The sequence below is a fragment of the Pholcus phalangioides genome, unplaced genomic scaffold (genome assembly GCF_987345545.1).
Source record: "Pholcus phalangioides strain wild (caught in Gottingen) unplaced genomic scaffold, Ppha-v1.0 ptg000021l_1, whole genome shotgun sequence".
NCBI lineage: Eukaryota > Metazoa > Arthropoda > Arachnida > Araneae > Pholcidae > Pholcus > Pholcus phalangioides.
The window spans coordinates 52942-72328 of record NW_028301614.1 but is presented as its reverse complement, the minus strand read 5'-3'; positions in this window follow the sequence as shown (position 1 = coordinate 72328).

Below are 19387 nucleotides of genomic sequence, written 5' to 3'. Positions count from 1 at the left end.
CATCAAAAAAGTGTAGGACTGCTGGTGAGATAAAGTTGACATTTTTTCGAAATGAATGAAAGCAAAATAACGTTGCTGGATATTGCGGTGAAAAAAGTAAAAAAAATAAATAAAAAGACAATTTTCGAGAAACAAATCGACAAAAATGCGTCAAACTGTGAAACGTCATGATGAAATAAAAGAAATAAAAGGTATACGGGTGGAAAAAAATAGATAAAAAAGTCAGAAAAAAATGAAATAAAAGAGTTTGTCTCAAGGAAATGAAACAACGAAGCAATATACATATATAATAAGAAATTCGCGGAAAGAAAAAATATATATACTGTATATACAGATATAAAGTGAAGAAGTTTAAAGAGTTAAATTATTTCAAAAGAGCTTGAGAAATTTTCTTTTACTTCAGAAATGTGTAAAAAGGGAACGCAACTACTACTGCGAAAAAGAAAATCGAATATATTTCCGAAGTCAACTTTCAAAAGATAGAAAAATAAGCACATAAAGAAAAAAAACAACATAAAAATTGCAAAACTGTGAAAACGAAAAACGAAAAATTCATTTAAGAAAGAAGTTTTAAGGGTGTAAAAGGAATTTGCCCTGAGGATATAAAACTGATGTCTTCCCATATAAGCAACAAACTTAAAATTCTTTTTTTTTTTTGCCATTCTAATTTCATTACTGAAATTTCCGTTTTCCTTAAGAGTTGAATGCCTGTCTTAATACTAAAGAAGCTTTTCCCGACGCTATTCAAACAAAATAGCAAAGAGTAAAAAAAAAAATCTTGAAAGTAGAGAAACATCAATAAAATATAGTTTCAGAGTGAGAAACAAAACAGTCTATTTTTCTGGAAGCTTCTTCCCTGTGAATTCGTTTCTCCGAATTTTATGAGAAAGAATAATATTGAATACGAGAGAGAATTTTATTCAAATCTGAATCAAATAACTTCACTAACGTTTATTTTATTTTATTTTTTACTTTTTTTTTGTAAAGTAGCATTTGATAATTGATGTTATTATTTAATGGTTTGGGTGATTTTAATAATAAATTCGCGAAATAAATAGATATTAAAAAGCAAATATTAAATTTGTTGTTTATCGAGCAACATTAAAAAGAGATTTGGAATTCACGATGCATATTGATATTTATTTTCTTTCAATGATACGATTATTCTATCCCTCAATGATTAGACTGCTCAACACTGATTCTGTTCTCAAAGATATTTCAGATGATTTTTGTCCCGCCACCGTCATTTTCTGCACACGAGGTCTAATTAGACCGGAACCTACAATTTATCGCCGATTCCGAACGACTGATTTTTGTTTTACACTCACCGAGAGATGGTGAGGTAACCACTTGATGTGGTTAGCCCAATACAGCCTAGCGGTAGCAATGTTTTTCTGTCGTTATGTCACCGTTTCGGTTGCATCTCCCCCCCCCCCATTCCCGCCAGGAATGTTTCTGACAAGGACGAACCAGGTATGAAACTCGCGACACCTCTAAACATCCTTTGGGTACTTTAGGTGAGTATCGACCTGGGCTACCGCACCCAAAGATATTTCGGTGATTTTTGAATGATTATGGGGCACCGATTTCGAATCTGGCATTGTTTTCGTCAGATAAAGTGAAAATTAAACTTTAGTGTTAGTACCATATAAGCAGCGTACAAATCACATTGGAGAACTATGCTACTATAAATAAATAAATACAGTAAATCATTGGCAGAGACATTTCACTGATTTTAGGATGATTTGGGGGCGCTGATTTGGGATATGGCATTGGTTTTGTTAGATTGGCTCTAGTTTTTGAGGTAATGCGAACTCTCAATAATGTGAGTTGTATGCTGCTTATGTATTACCATTCAAATTTAATATCTACTTTATCACAAAAACTAGAGCCAATCTGACAAAAACAATGCCATATTCCAAATCAGCGCCCCAAAACCATCCTAAAATCATTGAAATTTCTTAAGAATTTCTTTTCTTTATTACATGAGTTTATTTTTTATTTTGTTGAGCAGTGCTGTATTCTCTATTCTTCTTTCTAATATATATTATTCCATTTTTTCCTTTCAAGATGCATTATTCAAATTCAAATTTATTTCATTTACACTCATAACGTAAGTGCTATTCTTCTTACTAAGATATATATATATATATATATTAATACAGTATAACAAATACGTTCCATCTTCCATATTTTAACATAGTGGCATATTGCCACTATGTTAAAATAATTATAAACTAAGCTCTAATTATAAATAAGTAGAATAATTCCATACTCAATTAGTGAAAATCTCATGTTAAAAGCATTTCACTTGTCATTTGCATGGACATAGTGAATGTGAATATATGGTCAGTGAATATATTTTCCCTTCTACTTTCAGACAATTGAAGAAAAATGCATAAACTCGAATAGCTTCTTGCTCTGACTCTTTTGTCAAGCTCAATCTAATAATTATTGATAGAATTCATGTCAAGTTTCTGGCTTCGTCAACAACAGAAACTTTTACTTTTTGCTTTTCACGTTGCCACTATGATGCTTACGAGGTGTATGTACGGTTAAGTAGTAGTAGTGGTAGTATGCTATATACCAGGGGTCTTCAACCTTTTTCTACTCGCGAGCACTGCTTGCACTGGGTGCTCGCGAGCAATGGGTTGAAAATGCCTGCTATTTACGTACCAATCAAAACCCGAAATCAGCCAGTTCGCGAATTGGCCAATTTCGTTGTAAATTGACCCGACCAATATCCAAGTTTTCGCCAGTTGTTTCACGAGCCAACGACCATACCATGGTAAACCAGAGTTGCGCTGGGTTTAAAAGAAAAGCCAGTTCTCGAAATGGCTGGACGTCCCTGGTTAAAGTCCGAAAAGGAAAATACACGATTCGGGGTCATCACCAAGTTGCCAGTGTATGCCACGAAGGGCAGGACGGTAGGAATTTAAGCACATAGTTAATCATCGCCAAGCTGGCATATTTTTTCGTGATAACTATGGCCACGCTAGCTATGACAACCCTAATGATCGAAGGAAGCGGAATATCGATATCTTAAGTAATACCATTTCATGTGTGTTGATACTACTTAAGTAAACTTTTTTTACTTGTTATATCATTTGTTATAATACTTCCATCGTATATTACTACGTTTTAATATCAATTTTTTTGTGTTGTACTTTAACTACTTCACGTACAACGTTTTGACAACAAATTTGGGTTATCTCTACTTGACGAATCGGCGATAAATTTGGTAACCTTGTGCTAATCTAACCACACGTTAGAAAAAGAAAAGAAGAGGGAAAATATATATATATATAAAAGGGAAACAAATAAAGATAAAAATAAACTAGAAAGTTTTATTTTAGAATCTCTTTTCATCCTCACCCTACGTGTTCTCTTCCGCTCTTACATGCATATAGTAGGAAGATGCATTATTCGTACGAAGAAAAAACATTTATACAGGAGTATAGAAAGAAAGAAGGGAAAGGAAAAAGCAACTTCAGTTGTTGATAGGGTTACTATAAAGCTTGGAGAGAGAGAGAGATGTTGAAGAGACAGAAACGAAAACCGAGAACTCTTGTTTGAATTTATTACACTGGCGTCTGGAAGTAATATTACTGGCGTTTGGACGTAATATTACGCTGGTGATCACAAAGTAGTCAAGACGTGTACTATCGGACTATTAGGCAAAGGTGTTTAGGGGGTCGTTCTCTTCAACCGCAAACGGGGTGAGACAGGGATAGGACAGCAGGGAGCAGCCACAGCTCCCATCATAGTGATGATCTAAAAATTGATTCGCGCGAGAAACAAAGACAAATATAAGTCCACACTTTGCAAAATGCCCAAAGAGGTGGCTGAGAAAAGGATGCCCATAACACAAATATAGATGTCATATACTGTATTTCTAAAATACAGTAACCCAAATAAAAATGCAATCATAAAAACTAAAGAATATATATTGTACATAATAATAATGCCCATAAAAAATGTTTATGGTTGGTAACAAATCATATCGTGGTCACGGTACGGTAATTATTATTTTTAAATTCGACAGAAAAAATTATGTCTATCTAATTATATAAATAGTTTTTCCCCCAACTTTGCTTTTTTTCCCTCTCGTCCCATGGAACTAAGGGGCTATTCAAGTGAGACGTCAGCAGATTTTTAGCCATTTTCGACCCCCCCCCCCTAGTCAGCAAACATCAGGAATACACTGACCTCTCCCTTGTCAGCAACATTTCGTCAGTAGCCCAGAATATTTCATATCTTCAAAAAAGGGTGGTTGATGACGTATAAGCAACATTCAACCCCCCCCCGCCATCAAAAGTCAGCAAATCGGAAACCCCTCCGTCCTCGATGTTGACGTAATACTTGGATGATTTTTAAACCCTATATGCTATCCCCCAGCTGCTATTCAGGGTGATTCAAATTATTTGTCCGTAGGGGGCTGGATCTGTAACCGTTGGCTTTAACGGTATGCTTCCAGTTACAAAAAATTTTGGAATGGCACGTTGTTTCTTTAAATGTAATTTTTTTGAGGGATCGTACGGATACCGGTTTGAGTTTTTTTCCGGCACGCCCACGATCTCCCGATCAATGAGCTTATATCGCAAAAGCGTCAGAGCCTGGGCGTGCTCGGTTCTATACAATACTATACTACGTATAAAAAAATGAAAACATCAACTTTTTATACATTTCCCGTGTGCTAACAATCACAATTAGAAAGTTGTTTTCCCTGTCTCTCCCAAGACTGAAAAAAATTCCATGTTTCCAAATGCATTATTCGCTGAGATATTTGAATTAAAGAAATGGAGAAGAACAGCACAAGTGAAAGAGGAGGGGGAAAATAATTTTTCGTTAGTTTGTGCTGTTCCCCCCCCCTCAATTTTTCCCACTTTTTGAATTCAAATATCTCAGCACTTACAAACGGGAATTTTTTTCCAGCCACAGGAAAGATTGGGCAACATTTTTCTAATTGAGATTTTTAGCACACAGGGATTGCATAAAAAGTAGGTGTTTTAATTTTTTTAACTGTAACTCCATTTGAAGACTTTTGTAACTGGAAGCATACTTCTAAAGTCAACGGATACAGATCTAGACCCCCCCACCCCCCACCAAGAACAAACACTTTAAATCACCCTGCATGTATCACACGTTATCTGTGCAAAAAATGCATGTAACGCCTACCGGACTGTCTTGCATCGGCACATCGAACATTTACCAGGGATCTCCAGACACTTCACGAATTGGTGGCCAAATCCTAAATTATATCTGAAAATAGGACTTTGGCCAAAACTCTCGGCCAATCTACCAACTGGTTTGATTTCGGACTTAGGCTGTACCATGTACATAAATATTCTCTTTATATGTTGCGTCATAAGTTAGATTCATCGCGTTGAGAGAAAATCGCTATGATTAGAAACAGTGTATTTTATCTGGTCTAGATTAAATTAACATGAACAAGTAACAAAGAATTTTATCTCAACAAAGTCATTATAATTAATTTCTGCAGCTTATAACGTATGCTCTTTTCTTATCCTATTAATAAGCAATTTATGCAGTAGTTGTAACACTTTCTTTTCCATTGACATGGACTGCAATTCCGGAAAATAAAATCCTCTATTAGATGTTTACTGTCGCACAACACAAGTCAAAGGCTCGGAAACTTGATCCCGCTCCATTGATGAAGGTTAAAGAGTTGACGATAAAGAAGCCTTTCATAAAGACCGCGCATATGTGTTTTTTCCCCCCCTTCTTATTCTGAACCTATGTTAGACAAATTCGCTATTTATAAAGCAAATATATACACATACACATGTACACCAAAAACAGCTTCTCAGCTAATTAGTAACAGATATTAATTCTTCTTGCAATGCCATGAGGGGAAAAAAAGACAGACAGAGAGTGTTGAAGACAAGAAAATGTTACTCCAGCTCATGAATTTGTTTTATGCGAATAGATAGCTGCTTTGATCACAACAAATAGTCTGAATGTTATAAGTCACAGTATATCGGACGGAAAGAGGTCATCCGGACTCTTTTTTTATTCTCAGTAACATCTGGTGTTTTTGGTATTTGATAACAGCAAAAACTTCTTTCAAACTGACACAGGCGCGAATCTATATCCCCCCCCCCCCGAGAGACGGAAAGCTACATGTATTTAATTCTAAAATTTAAGTTCAATAGGGGGAAAGTGGGGCTAATGGAACAAGCCCAAATTTCAGTATTTGTTTTGCTTTTATTTAAATACTAGCTATAATGCCGAGTGCTGTCCGAGTTTTCCTTATTTTCTGGCAGCATTGAAGAAGTGACAAACCATTGTAAAAGCATTTAGTCTACACGTCTAAAACGGATTGTTTGGGAACTACGATAACCAAAGTAAATATTCCGAAAGTCATTGTAGAAGGTAAAATTTCCCGACAGTTATTTGCCCATTTCGGGCATTTGCCAAGTTCTGATGAACTTTTAAAGTAGCCTTTCGTTCAAGTAGGGCCCCGTTTGGTTTATACATTTATAACGTTCATTGGTTTATATTTAGTTTATATTTATATGCAAAATTTGGCGATGATCGGTCTAAAACTGCAGACTTTTAAAGAGAACATGCATATATACACAGAAAAATCAATTACATATATATATAGATTTCTTTCACATCTGAATGACAATAATAAAACTGCTGTCATTAAAGACAAAAAGTAAACCATTGTGATTATTAGAGAAAAATAAAGAGGCGAGAACCAGTTCTTTCCACCTTCATATGCAAAGTTCATGTTTTATTCTTATTTGAATGATTTGAATTATTAAATTTCATCACATTGGTGAAGAAACTGCCATATTGTATGCTTTGAACAATGCACTTTTCATGAATCTCAGTAAAATTTTCTTATGATAAACATGTACTGTTTAGATTTGAAAACTACAAGTTGGCCTATAAACTTTCAGACTGTATGGACTGATGGGACAAGCAAAACAGGGTCCAATGGAGCATGTAGTAATGATTTAGATGTAAATAAATAATAATATATAATACCCAAATGAAACAAAATCGTAAACTTATTTAAAAGAAATTTTATTTTAAAACAAAAAGTTACATTCAGTATGGTTCTGCATACCTATGTTACCCAGTTTTTCGTGGGTAAATTTCTATTGTCCAATTTAGACCCTAAGGGAACGAAAAAGTGGATGTATAAAATTAATCACCACTGCAAAAGCAACTAAAATTATTTGTTTTGAATATTTTGTCATGAAACATACATGTGTATGTTCGTCAATAATACAAAAAGAAAATTCAAATTTTCTTATTTCACTTTGGAAAAAAAAAATCCAACTAAAATTTGTCTCATTGCCCACAACTATCGTGATGGATGCTTTGTAAGCTTTTGTTGATGAACAGTTCATCATCAGTTTGTTGATGATAGTTGATCCACACAACTATCGTGATGGATGCTTTGTAAGCTTTTGTTGATGAACAGTAACTATACACGGAACCGAGTAGGTTATACGAGTTATAATTCATCAGCGAAATATTTTTCATCAACCACACAAGAAATTTTTGTCAATATAATTTCTTAAATACTAACCAAGGAAAAAGTCCTTGACTATTTATCCACTCTTCAATAATTACGTATTTTTCTTAAGTAAAAAAAAATTCCATCCAAGTAAAAAAAAAGAGGATGGTAGTTAACATTCTTAATTAACATAAATTACTCGACGTTTTTCTCATAGCATTAAAGTTTTGTGGTAATATCACACACAATTGAATAAAAGTTCATTAATTGCACTTGAATATAATTAACTAATTCATATGAATATTTCTTTAGTTTCTCCCGATGTAAAGACTACTCTGTGACATCCTACGCATTGGATGAAATAATTTTTGAAATATCGTAACAAAAAACTGATTTCTCTATATTTTACTTTCAAATCGAGTACTCTAAAAAAATGTAAGTTTAAAATTCGTAAGAAATGTTTTCTTTCAAAATAACTTCATACACTTTTAGTACCATTGTTTTATCCCATACACAAAATATGTACAAAAATATTATGTGTTTGACACAAATTTTTAAATATGATATACGTACTTCGTCTCGAAAGAGGGTTTGTAACTATTTAATCTGTAAATGCATGTCATAATTTTCAATAATGACGTATCAAAAACATTGTAAATTGCAATAAAATAAACATTAATTATGAAATTTTTCTATGTTTCTATCTGACAAAAATGAATCCGATCTTTTGATACAAGAAAATAAAAATCAAAAGTGGCTTTTTTGTACAAAACACTCAGAATCTATAGATTATAGGTGAATTTTTATCGAGGTAAAAATGATCAGAACTCATCTGACTTTCACTAATGAGATACTTAATGAAAGAAACTTTGTACAACGAAAATGTGAAGTTTCTGCTCGAGGCACAGCAGAATAATTTTTTACTTTTCACTCATTCTTACAGTCCTTAATCACCAATTTCAATATCTACCAAGAAAAAGCAAATAATTAAAAAAAAATCATTTTGAAACTTTCGAATGAATAGCTTTTTAAAATCTCAACTAAATGTTTCAATGACCATGTATCTACACGTAGCTGTATAATTATTAATTTATTTTAATACGGATTTCCCTTTAAGGAAAGTTTTTCAGTTTCATATAAGAAACAATTCATTATTTTCTTAAGAATGATAGGGAAAACAATAGAAATGAAATTCAATAAATTGAGTAAGTTGGATCGTATTCTTTGCGACTGGTTTTGCGACATGGCATTTGAATTAGTTCTATTGGTGAAAGAGAATTTTTTTAACCAATTTTTCTCAACACTAGGAGCGTGACTCTTCCTGCCGGGAGAAGATATGGGGAAATTCGATTCGGAAAAGGTGACTATCAAACTGAAATGAGGGAAAGAAACATTCGGGAAATTAAAAATACAGGGCGGTCATAAAATATCTTTGTCGATACACGAACCCCTTGCAACCACACAAATCACCGAACGCTAATGAAATTCGAGATATAGGTGTTTTAGAGTAAGCGCTGGAGAATGAGAAGAGGAAACAAAAACTTAACAATCGTGGTTACGATTACTGCAACAAAATTTCAAAACAAACTGAAATGATAACACTTTTATTCATTGCAAAGTTAGTGGTACAGTAAGAAACTATAAATGTGTGTGTGGTGTTGGAACGGTAAGTGTTTGTGCAAACAACCGTTGCAGATCACATCACTGCTGCTAGAAGTCCCCCCACCTAGGGGCTTAGCTCCCGAACTCCTTGGTGAGAACTTCTTTCTTTGTCTGCGTTTTGTGCCGGTGTTTATGGTGCTATACGTACCGTTAGAACGCCATTCATGGTTTTTCACTGCGCCGATCGCTTAGCAGTGCACAAAAGTAAGTGTTGTAAATGTGTAAAATTAAAAATTTTAGAAAATTTCTTGCTGTGATCGTAACTGTGAGAGCTAGGGTTTGGCTCTCTCTTCATTCTCGAGCGCATACTTTGAAACAACTATACATCAATTTTGTATACATCTTTTTTAAAAATAAGTAACGTGATCTTCACATATTCCCAAGGGATCAGCACGATCCGTCCAGCGAATTTCATTCGCATTTGTTGATTTTTGCGACCGCTAGGTGCTCGTATCTCGGCGGAGTTATTCCATATGATCCATCATGTATGTTCACCATTATCAGCAGCTGAATGCATATAGGGTGGTCATAATTAAACTGACCCAACTTGAAACGATGTAGAACCTGTTCTGGTTTACATATTTTGTTGAAACTTTGTATGACCTTGCTCAAGAAGTACACAATAGGTGTTTATCATTTCTAACGGGTTTAAACAATTTAAATAGTTTTGAAGATTCTTTTCTTTTTTTACAAGGCATAAAAGCCTTCGTCATGTCTTCATAGATTGGTGTACCAAAAACAAAAAAAGCAATTTACTTCGTATACGAAGAAAATTTTTTGAAGCTTTGAAACTTTCAAGTTTCCCACATCATTACAGTATTTACCCTCCCCACTTTTTTTAGCTCTGCACATTATCTATTTCCATTAATGTATTCATAACTCTACTCTGTAATACCTCGATGTTTAACATATATAAAGTTATTAGAACTTCAATGAGAATTGCATCAGTAAAAAAGTAAAACAAAAAATTCGCCGATTCTAAATATGTGATTCCCTGCGAGGTAAAGTTTCATTTTACCGCCATTGAAGCATTTTACAAAATCTGAGGGAGAAATGATCTCGACATATTTTTTCAGAGGTAACTGAAAGGTAGTAAGTCTTTACCGAATCTGTAATGAGCTATAGAAATGAATTTTTTTCATCCTTCATCCGGGTGAGTAAAAACAAAATGAAAAATTAATGATCATATTACAACTCAATGACACATCCGAAGATAATAATGTGGTCTATACCATACTTAATACTACATTTTTATCTGCAAATGCATAAAAATGTACAGTCGAAATTTTTTTCTAACCAAGAATGGATGAAATGTTTGAATTTTTATCAAAACAAAATCAGAAAAGTATATCAAAGAACGAGAAAAAATACGGTGGAGACACGTTAAATAAGTGCTTCGAATCTCTAACAGAACATTTCCTTGGACAATTTCCACCAGAGGGGGAGAATTGGTGACAACAATTACTTTGTAAAAATTTTAACATTATCGAATTAAAACTTCTGTAAACAGTTCCAAATGTTGATTTAATTTTTATGTAGGATCTTTGTACGAACGAAGTTAACACGAAAAGCGATTGCAGCTTTCGGTGGAGAATTCAAAAAATATAATTCCCGGATGTGATGAGGAAGAGGATTATTATTCTACTTACGCTTCCGGAAATTCCAAGGGAAATGACTTGTATCTATACGAATATAACGTTCAACTATAAATATATGCGCGTCTACCAGGAAGCGGAAGACGATGCGGAGAATATATTAAGAGATGGTTGAAATTCGTCGCTCTTCCTCGAGTGAAGCGAATAGAGAGAAATTCCCAAATGAATATCTTGTGACGTCAGTGACTGGAATCCCGATTTATGCTTAATCAGCAAAGAGTTACTTTGCTGGTTTATCCTGTTAGAACCGTTACCGATTACGTGCATATGTATACATGGTGTATTAATGAAAAGGAAAATATAAATATGACGTCAAAGTCTAATATATCGATGTTCAGGGGATATACAGCAGCGCCAGATGAACTTTGAGTTGATTAACACTTTGAACGGCATAGCAAAAATTACTTAGCAAAAATTGATGTATTGGTGCCTTCTGTTGTTAACATACGTAGGGAACATAGGTAAAGATTAGTGCGCATGTCTCCTTACATCCAAGTTTACTCATTTGTATCTCGTAACCCTACTTCAACGCTTTAAGTAAAAATAATAAATAATATTGTGACTCCTTCTAGCATCTATGAAATATCAAAATACTAAATATATATTAGCCTGCTCAAAAAAACCCGGCTGAGCTGAATAAATATTTTTATTTCGGTGATATATATGTATATACACAGGGTGATTCAGAAAAGATGGGAAAAACTGTAAGAGGTGACAGTACATAGCAATACAGACAATTGTCATCAAAGAATGCATGGCCTAACTGTTAGACCATGCATTCTTTGATGACAATTGTTTGTATTGGTGTGCACGTAGTATGAGAATGACTGAGGACGCGGTGGCCCGGTCTAAAGTACCAAAGGATGCTTAGAGGTGTCGCGAGTTCGATACCCGGTTCGTCCTTGTCAGAAAACTTTCCTAACACAGGGGTACAACAAAAAACGGCGACTTGATCGCAGCAAAAAATTGCTACCGCAGGGAGTCCCCCGTCGAGGGGTTAACGCACCAACCTCTCGATGAGTATAAAAAACAAGCCTTCCGTTCGGAATCGGCAATAAATTGTAGGTCCCGGTCTAATTAGCCCTCGTGTGCAGAAAATGACCGTGGTGCGACAAAAATGATCAAATAATCAAATGAGAATGACTGAGGATGCTTCTCTCTCCGTACACAGAGCTTTATGCTGAGCAGAGAAGAATCCCCAACATTGTACAAGGTAGCAGCATGTTCATTTCGCACAGATACAGAAATTCTATGCGCAGAGAAACAACAGATCTGCGTAGGTGAAATAAAAGCGAATGCGCCCACTATCTGAATAAAAAAAAAAGTGAGACAGAAAAAAAATATTTCATGTAGAAATAAAATTTTTCCTTTCCCCAAGATGGTGCTCAACCATGGGGACCCCTGCAAACTGGAGATACGCTCTTTGGACTGAGATGTTTGGTGGGCCTCCTCTATAGTGAATTTATAAAGTAAAAAAAAAAATACTTGTAATAAGATTTGTCGCGGGTCCACATGTTAGATCCCTACCAGGCCTGCCCCGACGGTGGGGGAGGAGTCATGGTACCTACTTAAACCATTGTGGATGGATGCTTGATTTCGTACTCAGAGGATACTCACAGACAACTCAGATGAACACCCTGTGATTCAATGATTCGCATCATGATTCCAGCTTCAGTCAGAGTTCTTTGAACGGGTGCTTTTCTTCTGGTTGTATATTCACGGCTCATAATTTGTTAACATACATTGGACTGACATGGCTCCAAGCTCGTGGCTATGCATCAAATTTAGGGACATTTGAAAAGCACCCTGAGAATTCCAGGCAAGTGATGTTCAGGTACCTCCATCTGGTTGAAATTCACAGCCTACTGTAGTCGAAGCTCGTTTTTACGTACCCGTATGGACTTGATAATCAGTTCGTAAAATCGAGAGCTCGTGAATGAGAGACGATGAAAAAAGTGCAGCAAATATAAAATTAGGTTGTCCAAATTTATTGATGATTTAAAAAAAAAAATCACATATTTTTGTTTGTTTCATTTCAAAATTTCGGTAAATACAGTAGAAGTCCGTTATAACGGCAGCTCACAATCGCGGGAGAAATTGTCGTTATAACATGCTTCTCGTTATAAGCGAATATGTTTTTTTTAAACATTAGCTCTGACACTCACCTGCAAATTATTCGTTATATCGAGATTCTAGTTATAAGCTATACTCGTTATAATGGACTTTTACTGTATAAGATGCTGTAGAGGTGAAAAATTTTGCGCGAGAGAATTTCGCTTCTCTGAAATATTTTCGAGGCAGTGGAGCCGTTCTGGAATCACTAGAATCATTCTAGAAACGATCTTTGATTAGAGAATTCGATGCAATTTTCGGAATCCTGTACTTTTTTGGCAAGGAGTCATTCAAGTATTACGTCAGCATCAAAGGGGAGGGGGAGGGGGTTTCCGATTTGCTGACATTTGATGACAAGGGGGAGGAGGTTTCCGATTTGCTGACATTTGATGACAAGGGGGAGGAGGTTTGGATGATGCTTATGTCATCAACCACCCTTTATGAAAAAAATATGAAATATTATTAATGTCATCTTACTCGGTGCACCAAGAACGAGAAAACCTTTCGCTAGTTTCTGGGCACCTGAACTAGCAATCTCCTTAATGATGAATCCCTTACAGAGCCACTTCAGCGATCTCTAAATGTTACACGGATCCTTCAAGTGCTCAGCAAATTTGTCCGGGCTGCTTTAGTGCTATGTAAATGTTTCCGGGCCGCTTAAGTGCTCTGGAACTGTGCAACGCATCACTCAAGTGATCCGTAATTATGGCACGGAGCCACGGAACACTTAGATTATCTGGGAATGTTCCGCGAGTAACTTGAGTGATGTAGAACCTCATTGGGGGGCCACTTAAGTGCGCTAAAATTGTGCCCCATGTCACTCAAGGGATCTCTAAATGTGCCACGGATCGTTTAAGTGTTCTGAAACTGTGTCGCGGGTTACTTAAGTGATCTTTGAATGTGCCACGGGCCACTTAAATACTCTGGAATTGTGCCACGGGCAATTTAAGCGATTTGTAAATGTGCAGCTTAGTTCATTTTTACAAAATTGGGTTTGAGGGGGGCAAGCCACATCAGATAGCCTTCAGGGACACATTTGGTCCGCGGGTCAAGAGTTTACCATATATGGCTTAAATGGTGGGTCGCAATGAACTTTTTAAAGATAAATTTCGAGTTCTTACCTTTCAAATATCATTGAAATTAACAGAAATCGAATGTAATAACATATAAAGATACTTTCATTCGAAATTTTAATTTTTTAAAAATATATTTTATATTAAAATTTTTTTTCATCTGGGGGGGGGGGGAAGGCACACGGACTCCCTATGCCCCCTTCCGCGTAAGTTTCTGATCCCAACAATATGCGTTAGGAGGTAGGGGCAGTGCTGACGAAATTTTGCTGACAAGGGGGGTCAGAGTTTTGCTGACTTCTGTTGACAGGGGGGGGGGGGTCAAAAATTTTTACAAATGTGCTGGCGAAAAAAATAAAATAAACGGCCCCCAATTTCTGTTTCTGAAAGAGTTCGTGTACATTAATTTATTTCAAAAAATATATTTTTTCATCCAAAGAAAAGCAATCTTTTCCGTTTTGTTGATATTGTTACGAACTATAGACGACAGATGGCGCAATTCTTTATTGCAATCTTCCGTTGGCAACGAGAATTGATACCGGTTTCGGTTCATCGGAAAATGATGTGATTGGCTGAGAACTAGCGGAGGGCTGGAAGAACATTCTAGAAAGTCCCGTCCCTCCAGACCTTCAGTACGGTGGCGCCGCCGACTTGGAAACGGTATAAGAGAATTCTGTAGAACATTCTTTTTCTCGAAGTTTCCACCGGGGTTATAAATAGAGAGGGGCAATCACACGCTCGAGGAGACTAGGGTTTTAGAGAGATTTCGCTGGATAGTCAGTTGTGCTTGAACTTCGCGAGGAAATTGTTAGCTCTCTGATTAGCTCGTAAATACGTGCAAATTGCTGTTCTGTAAATAAATCTCTATTTGTCCGTCGAACCGCTTCTTGTTTTGCAATATCTCGAAGTCTTGTGAAAAAATTATCCGGGACAATATAGTGGGTCCGTAGAGATGTCTTTGCGCTCATGTCCCCGTGTTGAGATGTCTCTAGAAGAGCCCTGCGACAGAGATTCTCAGTTTTTATATGTTATTGTATTTCCTTACTTCTATATTTTCTAGTCACCGATAATTTTGACTTCTGCATTGTTGTTATAAAATTGAATACATTTTTTTTTAAATTTTTTATTTTGGTCTCATTTGTATGAGAGATTAGACTCATGCACCTGGGGGATCGCCTGGTCATACCCAAGTGGGCCACTGAGCTGAGACGACCTAGCAAATATAGTCAATTCCACTCCAGATTGAGAAAGATCCCTGAAGTTTGTTTTAGCATTAATTTTTTTTTTATTCGGGTAAAGAAAATTGGTATTCTTATCAATTGTCAATTTGTTCTTTCGAAGATTCCATCGCTTTGGTTTACCGAAAATAATGAATTAGGCATTCGCGTGGAAGTCATTGTTTAACGACAAGGTCGGTAGATTTTGCAGTTTAATCGTTTTAGTGGATTTTGCAGCCTATAAAAGTGGCATCTAAGTTAAAGCCTCTATTATGCTTTCATTATCACTTAAGAAAAATCAATCCAATAGCGTATCTATTTAAAACTTTTGCAAAATGAAGGTATTTATGATCAATTAACTGCTTTTAGAAGTAATAAGGGACCGTTCAAGTATGGCGTCAGAAAATTTTTAGCCATATTTGACCCCCTTCCTCCTTGTGAGCAAAAGTCAGCAAAACTCTAACCCCCCCGTCAGCAAAATTTCGTCAGCTCTCGTTTGGCGTACCACGTAAGAATATTTCATATTTTTATAAAGGGTGGTTGATGACGCGTCATAACGCGATAAGCATCCGCCCAAAACCCACTTGTCATCAAAAGTCAGCAATTTGGGAACCCTCTTCCCTCCCCATCGATGCTACCTTAATATTTGAATGACCCCCTAAGCTAATACAGTGAATTCCCTCTTTTGAAGACACTGGCGGGACAAAAAAAATTCATCATTAAAAGAGGAATGACCGTAAATGAGGGGGGGGGGCTTTTATGTAAGAAATTACAACCCCCTTTCTTTATGATAATGTAATTATTATTTGGCAATAAAGGAGGGGTGACCATTATGAGTTGTTTCACATTGTGTTTCAAACTTCTGGCCATTCTTTTGAAAAAAAAAAATTAAACAAAAATAATATAAGTACCAGTATATATATAAGCTCATTCCAAAAAAAAAAAAAAAAAAATTAAAATTCAAGCATTGCCCCTGAAATTTTTAAATCTGGTAAGTATAACTGCTTTACCATTGAACAACTTCAAATAGTAAATTTGGTACAGAAATCGGCAAGAGTGATAATGAAAAAAAAATTGATGTAGAAAAAAAAAAAATCCAACCTATTGTGCAAGGTACAGTGGAAAATCAGCACATGCCCATGTAAGAAAAATTCATTCCATGTGGTCTTCATAACTCTCCATTGTATTCACATTGTTTTATCTCGCGTTACATTCAAAAGAACACGAAAAATTTTGAACGAGAAATTTTTTTTATCCCAATCATATTCAAATTTTCCTTGATATAAAAACTAATGTGACACTTTGACATTAAAGCGTTCCCCTTTTTTTCATGAAAAGTGACAAAACATGACGTTTTTCGAATATATGAATTATATACGTTACGCATACATATACATAAAAAGGAATGTATATATACAGTATGTTTTTCTAGAACTACAATATATAAACCCACAATTCTTATTCGAGCATAAAATTAGAAAAAAAAAACTATATTATACAAAATTTTGAAAGAGGCATGACCAAACTTTTTTTTTAAGAATAAAATATTAAATAACACTGGATGTGTTGATGACTGAAGACACTTGAAATTTTTCTTAAGTTTCTTCCACTCGTGATGTTACAAGTTTTTTAAACATTTCGAGATAAAGGATGAGGAAAATTGGTGTAAAAAAGACTTATGGCAGTGAGGAAAAGAACTGAAAGGTTTCGGAAAATTTAATTATACATATACGCATGGTAGTAAAAACAAGTAGGAATCTTCGAGAAAAAAGAAAAATTTTTTTGAAACTAATTCAAGGATATTTTGTTTCTTTCTCCCAATCAAATAAAGTTCAGGCTTTTAATGTTAAAAAAAAAGTGTATTCGAGAAAATGGAAAGAAATTCCATGAGACATAACTTCATTATCGACTCTACAATTTTCATTTCACATTGGCGTCTTAAATTTGACGAAAAATAAAAATGACGACTATGTTAGATGACAACGTAAGTAGATAGCACATCAAAGGAAATGTACAATGTAGTTTCAAACTTCTAAAATAAGAACTAATAAAAATACCGGTTGAATTTTTCTCATGAAAAAAAAATAAATATGCGTATAAATATATTTTTTAAGAAATTCTTAAGTTTAATAAAATCTACTTGTACAAAACCAGGAGTAGTAAAACCTCAGTATTGGTCACTTATATGGTGTAATGAAATACAGGTGTGCCCGGGATAGTATATAACCAAAAGTAATGGCTAGTAGTGAAAGAACCACACATGGTTACTTATAAATTTAAGTCGCGTTGAAGAGAGCGACTCCTCAAGTTTATTTGCAGGTTAATTAAGTACAATGTGAGCACATTCAGTTGCTCTGCAGATCTTCCAATGGTGCTCGATCTTTTGTCAAGCGTTTAATAGTGATAGCATTTGTGAGGTGTCATTAAATCAACTGCTGCAGATGCTGTTTCAAATCATGTATGTGGCAGGCTTACATTTTACTGTTTAACAAGTTTAACAAGTGTCACACAATTAAACTGAGCTAGTCTAATCATACACTGGATCTTATGTTGTGGCGTTCACATGATAGTACTAAATCACATGTGCACTTAATAAATTCCCTTTCAAAAATTCTGGGAATTATTAAAAAGAAAGTGGTGAAGTGGATGGACGAGAAGTATGTGGAGGAAAATTAGCATGGGTCAAGCAAAGGAAAGTCAAGCATAACCAATCTCCAATGCTTCTATGATCATGTGACCAAAGCTTTGGGCAAAGGCAAAAACGTCGACGTCGTCTATCTCGATTTCCAAAAGATATTCAATCAGATTCAGCATTGTAAACTCTTAAAGCGTTTTCATCAGATTGGGCATCTTGTTGAATTGGATAGAACTGGTTGAATTGGATAATCTGATGGAGAGCCAGATTACAGCGCGATAATGGTGACTAAGAATGTTTTGATTGTACAGGTGTTACAAGTATAGTCCCTCAAGGAAGTGTCCTTGGTACCATAGTTTTTTTTTATTGATAAACTCGATCAGGGTATTGACGAGATTTTTGTAAATTCGGAGGTGACACGAAGGTAATGGGTGTAGCTCGGAATAAAAATGATAGGTTGGTTCAGACCAATTTTTAAACATGATTGCAGCATTGGCAAATGAAAGGAACTTTAGCAAGTGCATGCTCGCTCATTTTGGTTCGAACAACGCAATTCACATAAGTAAAACCTGAAGTATTTTATATATTTCTCATAGTTTTTGGTTCTTTTTCATTGAAATTGTTTTTTTCGGGTTGCTGAATTTTCATATGTATTTGAATACATGTGACAAATTAATAATATATAACCTAGAGACCACAAAATTGTGTTTGTATGTATTTTGCTTTAATAATCAAATTCTGTGAATTAGCAGCCAGGCAGTTTTGCACGTGCAGCAGCAACTTTCGACTGTACAGGTAATGGAGGTTACGGACACTTTAAAAAAAATGTTATTCAGTACACAGCAATGTAAAAACAATTACTTTGTTGTCTCCTCATTGAAGTTTGCAGACTCCCTGAAATTTCACCAAGGGTTAATAACCACTGAATTAACTAGTCAAAATGCAATAAACATCGTGGCGGGACAAAACACAAATCGTAGTTCAACATAAATAGAAATTTAATTCCCACATTATTTTTCAACAATTTTAAGGCATCATATTTTTTCACTCTATGAAATGTATGAGCATTGAAGAAAACCCATTAAGGCTTGAATAGTTGTATTCATTGTCTTTGTAAAACCATAAAAAATGCGTAAGAAACTTATTAAAAACATCTGGACTGGTAAAACACATGATTATGCATTTTAAAATTGGTTTTTTCGAAAGATTATTCATTAATCGTTGGGAAAATAAATGACAGGGTATATTTTTCTATTGACTGTAAAAAAAAAGGGCTATTAAAATTTTTTGAAAAGTGTATTTTGTTATGAATGGTCAACGTTGGTAAAAATGTTCAACCATTGATGGCCATGACTGCATATTGAAAAAAATGACATAAAATAGTACAAGAGTAGAAAAAAAAAGATAAAAAAAAAACAAATTTTTATTGTCAGAAAATTCCAAAGCGATTAAGTTTTTCTATTTTATGTTTTCATTTTTATATGGTATCTCCATTTCCTACATTCCATGTATCCTTTGATATCCCGTGACATGACCAA